General features: G+C 27.4%; 1 protein-coding gene across 5 annotated transcripts in view; it reads right to left on the bottom strand.

The window, feature by feature from the left end:
- Positions 1 to 13,455, bottom strand: part of LOC135131098 (uncharacterized protein) — a 272,956-nt gene that overhangs the window by 95,588 nt on the left and 163,913 nt on the right. The gene's annotated exons all lie outside the window — the stretch shown is intronic.

Genomic DNA, 13,455 nt, shown 5'->3' on the forward strand with positions numbered 1-13,455 from the left:
ATTCAGAAATGTAAAAATCGAAACTTTAGAAACTCCAAAAATTGAAAATTTAAAAATCGATAAACCGAAATTTTGAAAAGTCGAGAAATTGAAGAAGTAAAAAATTAAAGTTTCCCAAAACTAAAATACCGAAAAATTGATAAATCGAGAAGTCGAAAAAGCGAAAATGAAATATTTTAAAAATCGCAAAATTGAAAAAGCCAAAACCTGAAAAGTCAGAAAACTGAAAAATTGAAAAACCGAAAAATTTAAAAATCGAAAAACTGAAACATCCCAATAATGAAATGTCGGAAAGTTTGGAAATCGAAAAAAGAAACATCGAAAAATTGAAAAATCGAAAAATTGAAATAGTTTAAAATTCAAAAATTGAAAAAGTGAAAAATTTTTAAATTTAAAAAATCGAAAAATTGAAAAATCGCGAAATTGAACAATGGAAAAATAGATTTCCGATATCTCGATTACTCAATTTTTCGTTACTTCAATTTAGGGATTTTTCAATTTTTCGATTCTTCAATCATTCGATTTTTAATTTTTTTTATTTTTGGTATTTCTATTTTGTCGATCTTCCGATTTCCCGATTTTTCAACTTTTCAACAATTTTTTTCGACTCTCGAATTTTCGATATTTCAGTTTTACGATTTTTCATTCAGTTTTTCGATATTTCAGTTTTACGATTTTTCAGTTTTTTGATTGTTCAATCTTTATTTTTGGAGTTTTGGCGTTTCTAAATTTTCGATTTCTCGATTTCGAGATTTTTTAAATATCCGATTTTGATATTACTCAATTTTCCGATATTTCTATTTGCTGATTCTAATTTTTCCTTTTTCATTTTTTGCGTTCCAAAATTTTTGATTTTTCAATTTCTCGATTTTTAAAAATTTTTTTATTTCTCAATTTTCTGCAATTTCCCGACTTCTAGATTTTTCCGTTTTTTCCAATAGTTATTTCAGCCTAGGAATTTTTAAATTTTTCGATTCTCCATTTTTTCGATTTTTCAATTTGTCGACTCTTTGATTTTTCAATTTTTGGCGTTTCTAAATTATCGATTTTTCGATTTATCGATTTTTCAAATTTTCGCTTTTTCAATTACTCAAGTTTTCGATTTTTGAATTTTCCGATATTTCTATTTTTCAATTTGTTTTGCGATCTTTCAATTTTTTGCCTTTCTAAATATCTGATTTTCCAATATTTCGACTTCTCGATTTCTCAATTTTCGGATATTTGGGTTTTACGAATTTTTAATTATTTTTCGATTTCTCGATTTTTTAAATATCTGATTTTTCGATTACTCAATTTTTCAATACTTCAGTTTTACGATTTTTTGAGATTTTCTACTTTACAATTTGTTTTTTGATTTTTCAATTTTTGCGCTTTTTAAATATCCGATTTTTCGATATTTCGACTTCTCGATTTCTCAATTTTCCGATATTTCGGTTTTATGACTTTTTTATTACTCAACTCATTTTTCGACTTCTTGAATTTTTAGATTTTTGATTTTTCAATTTTTCAATTTTTCATTTTTTTGCATTTCTAAATTTTCGATTTTTCAACTTTTTGATTTTTCAGGGTTTCGACTTTTCAATTTCTCGATTCTCCATTTTCTCCATTTTTTTTTCGATTTCTTAATTTTGCGATATTTCAGTTTTAAGATTTTTCAATTTTTCGATATTTTTAAATTTTCGATTTTTCAGTTACCCAATTTTTCGATTTTTCGATTATTCAATTTTTCGATTTATCAATTTTTGGCTTTTCTAAAGTTCGGATTTTTCGACATTTCGACTTCTGGATATCTCGATTTCTCGATCTTTCGATTTCTCAGTTTTCCAATATTTCGGTTTTACGATTTTTCTATTATTCAATTTTTGGCGTTTTTAAATTTTTGATTTCTCGATTTCTTCATATTTCGACTTCTTGAATTTTTAGATTTTTGATTTTTTAATTATCCAATTTTTCAATTTTTGGCGTTTCCAAACTTCCGATTTTTCGACTTCTTGATTTTACTGGTTTTGTGACTTTTCAATTTTTCGTTTCTCCATTTTCTCGATTTTTTTTTCAATTTCTCAATTTTGCGATATTTCGGTTTTGAGATTTTTCAATTTTTCGATTGTTCAATCTTTATTTTTGGATTTTTGGCGTTTCTAAATTTTCGATTTCTCGATTTCAAGATTTTTTAAATTTTCGATTTTGATATTGCTCAATTTTCCGATATTTCAATTTGTTGATTCTACAATTTTTCGTTTTTCATTTTTTTGCGTTCCAAAATTTTTGATTTTTCAATTTCTCGATTTTTAAAATTTTTCTATTTCTCAATTTTCCGATATTTCTCGACTTTTAGATTTTTCAGGTTTTTGATTTTTCCGTTTTTTTCAGCTAGGAATTTTTCAATTTTCCGATTCCCCATTTCTCAATTTTTTTTTTCGATTTTTCAATTTTGCAATGGTTTGAGTTTTAAGATTTTTAAATTTTCTGGTCATTCAATTTTTCGATTTTTCAATTTCTCGATTCTTTAATTTTTCAATTTTTGGCGTTTCTAAATTTCCGATTTTTCGTTTACTCAATTTTTCGATATTTCTACTTTTCAATTTGTTTTTCGATCTTTCTATTTTTGGCCTTTCTAAATATCCGACTTTTCAATTTCTCGATTTCTCCATTTTTCGACTTCTTGATTTTTCAATTGTCCAATTTCTCAATTTTTAGCTTTCCTAAATTTTCAATTTTATGACTTCCTGATTTAGCAAATTTTCGACTTTTCAATTTTTCGATTCTCCATTTTCTCGTTTTTTTTTTTGATTTCTCAATTTTGCGATATTTTAGTTTTAAGATTTTTCAATTTTTCGATTTTTTAATTTTTCAATTTTTCAATTTTTTGCGTTACTAAATTTCCGATTTTTCGATTTTTCAAATTTTCGATTTTCCAATTACCCAGTTTTTAGATATTCCAGTTTTTCTATTTTTCAATTTGTTTTTTGATGTTTTGATTTGTCAATTTTTCAATTTTTGGCATATCTAAAGTTTCGATTTTTCGTTCTCAATTTTCTAATATTTCGGTTTTACGATTTTTCAATGATTCAATTTTTCAATTTTTGGGGTTTCCAAATTTTTGATTTTTCGATTTCTTCATTTTTCGACTTCATGAATTTTCAGATTTTTGATTTTTCAATTGTCCAATTTTTCAGTTTTTTGCGTTTCTAAATTTTCGATTTTTCGACTTCTTGATTTCTCCGGTTTTCTGGTTTTCAATTTTCCGATTTTCCATATTTTTGATTTTTTTTTAATTTCTCGATTTGGCGGTATTTCAATTTTTAGATTTTTCAATTTTTCAATTTTTGGCGTTTTTCGATTTCTCAATTCTTTTAAATTTTCGATTTTTCGGTGAGTCAATTTTTCGATATTTCAGTTTTTCTATTTTTCAATTTGCCGATTTTTAATTTTTCGATGTTTTGATTTGTTAAAATTCCGTTTTTCAATTTTCCGATAGTTCGGTTTTACGATTTTTGAAATTTCCAATTTTTCAGTTTCTAAATTCTCGATTTTTTGACTTCTCGATTTTTAAAATTCTAGACTTCACAACTAGTTTTATTTTCGAAATTCCGATGCCTTGTTGCCACGTTATTCCAATTTCCTTCAATGTTTCTGGCAATGGGAGGGTTTAAATGAGATACTAATATACAGAGTGTTTATAAAAAAAATATACAATTTTCAAATGTCGATGGTTAGTTTTTTCAAAATACTACCAATATGTCGACGTGCCTCTTAAGAAAGTAAAAATCGCAGAAACTATCTACTTTAAATATAGAAAATACATAACAAAAAAAAAGAGAACAAAAAATAGAATAAAATGAGTAATGATATACTGGGTGTTCGCGTTTTTTTTTTGATGGAAGGATTCATTTATAAAAAAATTCAAGAAAATTGAACTAACGTGACAACATCGCATCGTAATTTCAAAAACCAACTGTTGTCGTGAACATCTGTATAGTTAAAACTAATTTTAGGATATAGTACAACTTTAGTCCGTGACCTTTTTTGCCTATTTCTAATAATTAACGAGATTTCGAAGAACGCATGCTTAGTGACTCACCCTGTATATAACTTCCAAAAACAAACCGCAAATATTAGTAAACATAACAACATTAAAAACGTCATTCGAAAGCAATTTAGTTAATTTCAAATCTGCTTTACAAAGTTGTGACGTACATACAACCATATGTCAAACATAACCTCGAATTTCCTCGACGAGAAATTTTTATTAAAAAAAAGGAAAGAAATAGTTAATTGGTTGGCGAACAGCAACGGAAGACCTACTTTTTCATATTCTAGAAGCTAAGTGTCAAGACAAGATGACATTAGTATTCGTCACACTGCGGAAATAATCGTAATCGTACAAAAAAAACATTTGTTATCACAGATAATTTAAAATGAATCTTCGCAACGTTACGTCACGTGACATTAAAATTTGTCACCTTTATGTAGTGCATTTTTTGCATTTCTAAATTTGGCAACACCTGACAAGTGATGCACCAAAATTTCTTGTTGGCGAAATACATTCCGCCAAACATAAATGTCAGATTTGCCTTAATTATATATGGCCAGTCAGGTCAATGACGATCGCAAGCGACAAGACCGTTTTTTGTAACCTCACTAGTTTCGGTCAAATTTGACATTTGCAACTAGGGGAATGTAATTACGCCAACGGAAGAAATTCCAGTGCGTCACTTTTGAGATATTACCAAAGATAAAATTGCAAAAATCAGATAGATAGGTGTTCCATAATTTACGGCACGCGATAAGCATCGTAAGGTCTTCCTAGAAGTGACGAGGGTGTTTGTTACCAATAAACTTGCAACTTTATCGAAAGCCAGACATCGATTCTGCGATTATCACGATTTAAATTGAAATAACATGGCAACATCGCATCGGAATTTCAAAGATGACATGTGGTCATAAAGCTTACGATTTTTCAATTTTTCGATTACTCGATCTTTACTTCCCGAGTCCATCGGGCGAATTGCCACTTTCATATTTTCTCGACGTGTCATGACCTCTAGATTGCGAAAAAAGTGGTCACCCCACTCTGTCGAAATAAACTTAGACCAATTTTTCATTTTCCGATTTCTCATTTTTCCGATATTTTAATTTTACGATTTTTCGATTTACAATTTTTTTAATTTTTGGCGTTTCTAAATTTACGATATTTCGATTTCTCCATTTTCAATGTTTTTTTCGATTACTCGACTGATAGGCTTTTCAGGTTTTTGGTTTTTCAATTTTCCGATTCCTCGATTACTCAATTTTTCGTTACTTTGGGGATTTTTCAATTTTTCGATTCAATTATTCGATTTTTAATTTTGTTTTTATTTTTGGCGTTTCTATTTTTTCGGTCTTTCGATTTCCCAATTTTCCGACTTTTAGATTTTGAGGTCGTTAAATTAAAAAATTGTTCGATCCAGAAATCTAAAAATCGAAAATTTAGAAACTTCAAAAATTGAAAAATCGAAAAATTTTAAAAACAATAAATCGAAAATTTGAAAAATCGAAAAATTCAAGAAGCAAAAATAAAAAATTCCCAAAATTAAATATCGAAAAATTGATAAACCGAGAAAATCAAAGTCGGAAAATTGAAAATTTAGAAACACCGAAGATTGAAAGGAAATCGAAAAATTGGAAAATCGGATATTGTAAAGCCGAAAAAGCGAGAAATCGAAAAATTGAAACATTGATGAATAAATAGAAACAATCGAGATCTCAAAACATTGCAAAATTGAGATATCGAGAAATCGAAAAATCGAAATAACCTAAAATCTAAAAATTAAAAATCGAAAAAGTGAATCATTTTTAAATCTAAAAATCAAAAAATTGAAAAATCGCGAAATTGAACAATGGAAAAATCGATTTTCGATTTCTCGATTACTCAATTTTTCGTTACTTCAATTTAAGGATTTTTCAATCTTTCGATTTCCCAATTTTTCGACTTTTAGATTTTTCAATTTTTCGATATTTCAGTTTTTTTTCGATTCTTCAATCCTTAATTTTGAATTTTTGGCGTTTCTAAATTTTCGATTTCTCGATTTCAAGATTTTTTAAATTTCCAATTTTCATATTGTTCAATTTTTATATTGCTCAATTTTTCGATTTTTTAATTTGTCGTTTCCATAATTTTCCGTTTTTCAATTTTTTGTGTTCCAAAATTTTTGGTTTTTCAATTTCTCAATTTTGCGTTAATTCTGGACTTCTAGATTTTTCAGGTTTTTAGTTTTTAGTTTTCTTCCACTATTTTAGCCCTGGAATTTTTCAATTGTCAATTTTTCAGGATTTTCTTTTCGATTTCTCAATTTTTCAATTTGTCGATTCTTTAATTTTTTTGATTCCTCAATTTTGCGATATTTAGTTTTAAGATTGTTCAATTTTTCGATTCTTAATTTTTCAATTTTTGGCGTTTCTAAATTTCCGATTTTTTGATTTTTTAAATTTTCAGTTGCTTAATTTTTCAATTTTTCGATTACTCAGTTTTTCGATATTTCAGTTTTCCGATTTTTGACTTTTTCAATCCTTCAATTTTTCGATTTTCCAAGTTGTCGATTCTTTTCAATTTTTTCAATTTTTGGCTTTTCGAAATTTTCGATTTTTCGATTACTCAATTTTTCGGTATTTCAGTTCTACGATTTTTCAATTTTTGTGTTTTTCAATTTTTCTATTTTTTGCAATTCGTTTTTGGACCTTTGATCTTTCTAAATAATATTCGATTTTTGATATTTCGACTTCTCGTTTTTCCGATCTTTCCTTTCCTCAATTTTCCGATATTTCGGTTTTACGATTTTTCAATTGTTCAATTTTTCAATTTTTGACGTTTCTAAAATTTTTAAATTTTTGATTTGTCAATTTTTCGACTTCTTGATTTTTCAGGTTTTCGACTTTTCAATTTTTCCATTTTCCCGACTTTTTTTTTTGATTCCTCAATTTTGCGATATTTAGTTTTCGATTCATTAATTTTTCAATTTTTGGCGTTTCTAAATTTCCGATTTTTCGATTTTTTAAATTTTCGATTTTTCAATTACCCAATCTTTCAATTACTTAATTTTTCCATATTTCAGTTTTTCGATTTTTCAATTTGCGGATTCTTAATTTTTTGATGTTTTGATTTGTCAATTCTTCAATTTTTCGATTTATCAATTTTTGGCCTTTCTAAAGTTCCGATATTTCGACTTCTCGATTTTTCAATTATTCAATTTTTCAATTTTTGGCGTTTGTAAATTTTTGATTTCTCGATTTCTCCATTTTTCGACTTCTTGATTTTCACGTTTTCGACTTTTCAATTTTGCGATTCTCCATTTTGTCGATTTTTTTTTTGATTTCTCAATTTTGCGATATTTTTTTTTAAGATTTTTCAATTTTACGATTCTTTGATTTTTCAATTTTTCAATTTTTGGTGTTTCCAAATTTTCGATTTTTCGATCTTTCAGTTTTTCTATTTTTCAATTTATTTTTCGATTCTTCAATTTGCGGTTTCTTAATTTTTCAATGGTTTGATTTGTCCTTCAATTTTTCAATTTATCAATTTTTGACCTTTCCAAAGTTTGGTTTTTTCGCTATTTCGACTTCTCGAGCTTTCGATTTCACAATTTTTCAATATTTCAGTTTTACGATTTTTCAATTTTTCAATTTTTGGCGTTTCTAAATTTTTGATTTCTCGATTTCTCCATTTTTCGATTTCTTAGTTTTTCAGTTTTTTGATTTTTCAATTGTCCAATTTTTCAATTTTTAGCTTTCCTAAATTTTCAATTTTTCGACTTCTTGATTTTTCAGGTTTTCGACTTTTCAATTTTTCGATTCTCCATTTTCTAGATTTTTTTTTGATTTCTCAATTTTGCAACATTTTAATTTTAAGATTTTTCAATTTTTGGCGTTTTCAATTTTCCGAATTTCGATTTTTCAAATTTTCGTTTTTCCAATTACCCAGTTTTTCGATATTTCAGTTTTTCTATTTTTCAATTTGTTTTTCGATTTTTCCATTTGCGGATTCTTAATTTTTCGATGTTTTGATTTGTTAATTCTTCAATTTTTGGCATTTCTAAAGTTTCGATTTTTCGACATTTCGATTTCTCAATTTTCCAATATTTCGGTTTTACGATTTTTCAATTATTCAATTTTTCAATTTTTGGGGTTTCCAAATTTTTGATTTTTCGATTGTCCGATTTTTCAGTTTTTTGCGTTTCTAAATTTTCGATTTTTCGACTTCTTGATTTTTCAGGTTTTCGGCTTTTCAATTTTCCGATTCTCCATGTGCTTGTTTTTTTTTTTGATTTCTCGATTTTGCGGTGTTTCATTTTTTAAATTTTTCAATTTTTCTATCTTATTAGTTTTCGATTTTTCAATTTGTCGATTCTTTAATTTTTCAATTTTTGGCGTTTCTAAATTTCCAATTTTTCGAATTCGCAATTTTTTAAATTTTAGATTTTTCGGTTAGTCAATTTTTCGATGTTTCAGTTTTTCTTTCTTTCAATTTGCCGATTCTTAATTTTTCGATGTTTTGATTTGTTAAAATTCCGTTTTTCAATTTTCCAATAGTTCGGTTTTACGATTTTTCAAATTTCCAATTTTTCTAAATTTTCAATTTTTCGATTTTTAAAATTTTAGACTTTACGACCATTTTCGAAATTCCGATGCCTTGTTGCCACGTTCCTTCAATTTTTTTGGCAATGGGAGGGTTTAAATGAGATACTAATATACAGAGTGTTTATAAAAAAAATACAATTTTGAAATGTCGATGGTCAGTTTTTTCAAAATACTACCAATATGTCGACGTGCCTCTTAAGAAAGTAGAAATCGCAGAAACTATCTACTTTAAATATAGAAAATACACCAACTGTAGTCGTGAACACTATGTATAGTTAAAATTAATTTTAGGATATAGTCCTTTTTGGCCTATTTCTAATAATTAACTAGATTTCGAAGAACGCATGCTTAGTGACTCACCCTGTATATAATTTCCAAAAACAAACCGCAAATATTAGTAAACATAACAACATTAAAAACGTCATTCGAAAGCAATTTAGTTAATTTCAAACCTGCTTTTACAAAGTTGTGACAACAATATGTCAAACATAACCTCGAATTTCGTCGGCGAGGAATTTTTATTAAAAAAAAAAAGAAAAAAAAATAGTTCAATGACAGAATTTTGAGATGGGCGATCTATGTGGTTTCAGAAATTACACAACATGGTCAATAAACAGAGAGGCGAACAACAACGGAAGACCTACTTTTTCATATTCCAAACGCTGTAGTGTCAAGACAGGATGACATCAGTGTATTAGTATTTGTCAAATGCCGAGCCACACACTACGGAAGTAATCGTACAAAAAAAATCCGGAAATAATTAATGGTAAAAGTGACATTTGATATATCGCCTTCCATGATCACGAAAATGACACATGCCACTAAAAATTATGCTTACGCCATTTGTTATCACAGATAATTTAAAATGAATCTTTGCAACGTTACGTCACGTGACATTAAAATTTGTCAACTTTATGTAGTGCATTTTTTTGCATTTCTAAATTTGGCAACACCTGAAAAGTGATGCACCAAAATTTCTTGTTGGCGAAATACATTCCGCCAAACATAAATGTCAGATTTGCCTTAATTATATATAGCCAGTTCAGTTTTTTTTCGATTCTTCAATCCTTATTTTTGGATTTTTGGCGTTTCTAAATTTTCGATTTCTCGATTTCAAGGTTTTTTAAATTTCCGATTTTTATATTGATCAATTTTTCGATTTTTTAATTTGTCGTTTCCATAATTTTTGGTTTTTCAATTTCTCGATTCGACTTGGATTTTTCAATTTTTTTTATTTTTCTATTTCTCAATTTTGCGCTAATTCTGGACTTCTAGATTTTTCAGGTTTTTATTTTTTAGTTTTCTTCCACTATTTTAGCCCTGGAATTTTTCAATTTTCAATTTTTCAGGATTTTCTTTTCGATTTCTCAATTTTTCAATTTGTCGATTCTTAAATTTTTCAATTTTTGGCGTTTCTAAATTTCAGATTTTTCATTTTCTTGATTTTTTTTAATTTTCAATTACTCAATTTTTCGATATTTCAGTTTTACGATTTTTCAACTATTGTAGTCTACAATTTTTCTATTTTTCAATTTGTTGTTGGACCTTTGGCCTTTCTAAATGTTCGATTTTTGATATTTCGACTTCTCGCTTTCTCGATATTTCCGTTTCTCAATTTTCCAATATTTCGGTTTTACGATTTTTCAATTGTTCAATTTTTCAATTTTCGAGGTTTCTAAAATTTTTTATTTTTCGATTTCTCAATTTTTCGACCTCTTGATTTTTCAGGTTTACGACTTTTCAATTTTTCGATTCTCCATTTTCTCCATTTTTTGATTCCTCAATTTTGCGATATTCAGTTTTAAGATTTTTCAATTTTTCGATTCTTAATTTTTCAATTTTTGGCGTTTCTAAATTTCCGATTTTTCGATTTTTTAAATTTTCACTTGTTTAATTATTCGATATTTCGATTACTCAATTTTTCGATATTTCAGTTTTACGATTTTTGAATTTTTCATTCAATCCTTCAATTTTTCAAGCTGCCGATTCTTTTCAATTTTTTCAATTTTTGGCGTTTCTAAATTTCTGATTTTTCGATTTCTCAAGTTTTTAAATTAATTGTTCAATTTTTCAACTTATGACGTTTCTAAAATTTTCAATTTTTTGATTTCTCAATTTTTCGACTTCTTGATTTTTCAGGTTTTCGCTTTTCAATTTTTTGATTCTCCATTTTCTCGATTTTTTTTATTCCTCAATTTTGCGATATTTCAATTTTTGGCGTTTCTAAATTTCCGATTTTTCGATTTCTCGATTTTTTAAATTTTCGATTTTTCAATTACCCAATCTTTCAATTACTCAATTTTTCCATATTTCAGTTTTTCGATTTTTCAATTTGCGGATTTTTAATTTTTTGATGTTTTGATTTGTCAATTCTTCAATTTTTCGATTTGTCAATTTTTGGCCTTTCTAAAGTTCCGATATTTCGACTTCTCGATTTCTCGATCTTTCGATTTCTCAATTTTCCAACATTTTAGTTTTACGATTTTTCAATTATTCAATTTTTCAATTTTTGGCGTTTGTAAATTTTTGATTTCTCGATTTCTCCATTTTTCGACTTCTTGATTTTCAGGTTTTCGACTTTTCAATTTTGCGATTCTCCATTTTGTCGATTTTTTTTTGATTTCTCAATTTTGCGATATTTTATTTTTCAATTTTTGGTGTTTCCAAATTTTCGATTTTTCGATCTTTCAGTTTTTCTATTTTTCAATTTATTTTTCGATTCATCAATTTGCGGATTCTTAATTTTTCGATGGTTTGATTTGTCAGTTCTTCAATTTTTCAATTTATCAATTTTTGGCCTTTCTCAAGTTTCGATATTTCGACTTCTCGAGCTTTCGAGTTCACAATTTTTCAATATTTCGGTTTTACGATTTTTCAATTTTTGGCGTTTCTAAATTTTTGATTTCCCGACTTCTCAATTTTTCGACTTCTTAATTTTTCAGTTTTTTGATTTTTCAATTGTCCAATTTTTCAATTTTTAGCTTTCCTAAATTTTCAATTTTTCGACTTCTTCATTTTTCAGGTTTTCGACTTTTCAATTTTTCGATTCTCCATTTTCTCGATTTTTTTGATTTCTCAATTTTGTGACATTTTAGTTTTAAGATTTTTCAATTTTTCGATTCTTTAATTTTTCAATTTTTGGCGTCTCCAAATTTCCGATTTTTCGATTTTTCAAATTTTCGTTTTTCCAATTACCCAGTTTTTCGATATTTCAGTGTTTCTATTTTTCAATTTGTTTTTCCATTTTTCCATTTGCGGATTCTTAATTTTTCGATGTTTTGATTTGTTAATTCTTCAATTTTTGGCATTTCTAAAGTTTCGATTTTTCGACATTTCGATTTCTCAATTTTCCAATATTTCGGTTTTACGATTTTTCAATTATTCAATTTTTCAATTTTTGGGGTTTCCAAATTTTTGATTTTTCGATTGTCCGATTTTTCAGTTTTTTGCGTTTCTAAATTTTCGATTTTTCGACTTCTTGATTTTTCAGGTTTTCGGCTTTTCAATTTTCCGATTCTCCATGTTCTTGATTTTTTTTTTGATTTCTCGATTTTGCGGTGTTTCAATTTTTAAATTTTTCAATTTTTCAATCTTATTAGTTTTCGATTTTTCAATTTGTCGATTCTTTAATTTTTCAATTTTCGGCGTTTCTAAATTTCCAATTTTTCGAATTCGCAATTTTTTAAATTTTAGATTTTTCGGTTAGTCAATTTTTCGATATTTAGTTTTTCTATCTTTCAATTTGCCGATTCTTAATTTTTCAATGTTTTGATTTGTTAAAATTCCGTTTTTCAATTTTCCAATAGTTCGGTTTTACGATTTTTCAAATTTCCAATTTTTCTAAATTTTCAATTTTTCGATTTTTAAAATTTTAGACTTTACGACCATTTTCGAAATTCCGATGCCCTGTTGCCACGTTATTCCAATTTCCTTCAATTTTTTTGGCAATGGGAGGGTTTAAATGAGATACCAATATACAGAGTGTTTATAAAAAAATACAAATTTCAAATGTCGATGGTTAGTTTTTTCAAAATACTACCAATATGTCGACGTGCCTCTTAACAAAGTAAAAATCGCAGAAACTATCTACTTTAAATATAGAAAATACACCAACTGTAGTCGTGAACACTATGTATAGTTAAAATTAATTTTAGGATATAGTCCTTTTTGGCCTATTTCTAATAATTAACGAGATTTCGAAGAACGCATGCTTAGTGACTCACCCTGTATATAATTTCCAAAAACAAACCGCAAATATTAGTAAACATAACAACATTAAAAACGTCATTCGAAAGCAATTTAGTTAATTTAAATCTGCTTTACAAAGTTGTGACTTACATACAACAATATGTCAAACATAACCTCGAATTTCGTCGACGAGGAATTTTTATTACAAAAAACAAAGAAAAAAAAAATAGTTCATTGATAGAATTTTGAGATGGGCGATCTATGAGGCTTCAGAAATAACACAACATGGCCAATAAACAGAGAGGCGAACAACAACGGAAGACCTACTTTTTCATATTCTAAACGCTGCAGTGTCAAGACAGGATGACATTAGCATATTAGTATTTGTCAAATGCCGAGCCACACACTACGGAAGTAATCGTACAAAAAAAAATCCGGAAATAATTAATGGTAAAAGTGACATTTGATATATCGCCTTCCCTGATCACGAAAATGACACATGCCACTAAAAATTATGCTTACGCCATTTGTTATCACAGATAATTTAAAATGAATCTTCGCAACGTTACGTCACGTGACATTAAAATTTGTCAACTTTATGTAGTGCATTTTTTTGCATTTCTAAATTTGGCAACACCTGAAAAGTGATGCACC

This window comes from Zophobas morio, unplaced genomic scaffold (assembly GCF_036711695.1).
Source record: "Zophobas morio isolate AGI-343-1 ecotype UQ-CSIRO unplaced genomic scaffold, CSIRO_AGI_Zmor_V1 ptg000018l, whole genome shotgun sequence".
In the NCBI taxonomy this organism is placed as follows: domain Eukaryota; kingdom Metazoa; phylum Arthropoda; class Insecta; order Coleoptera; family Tenebrionidae; genus Zophobas; species Zophobas morio.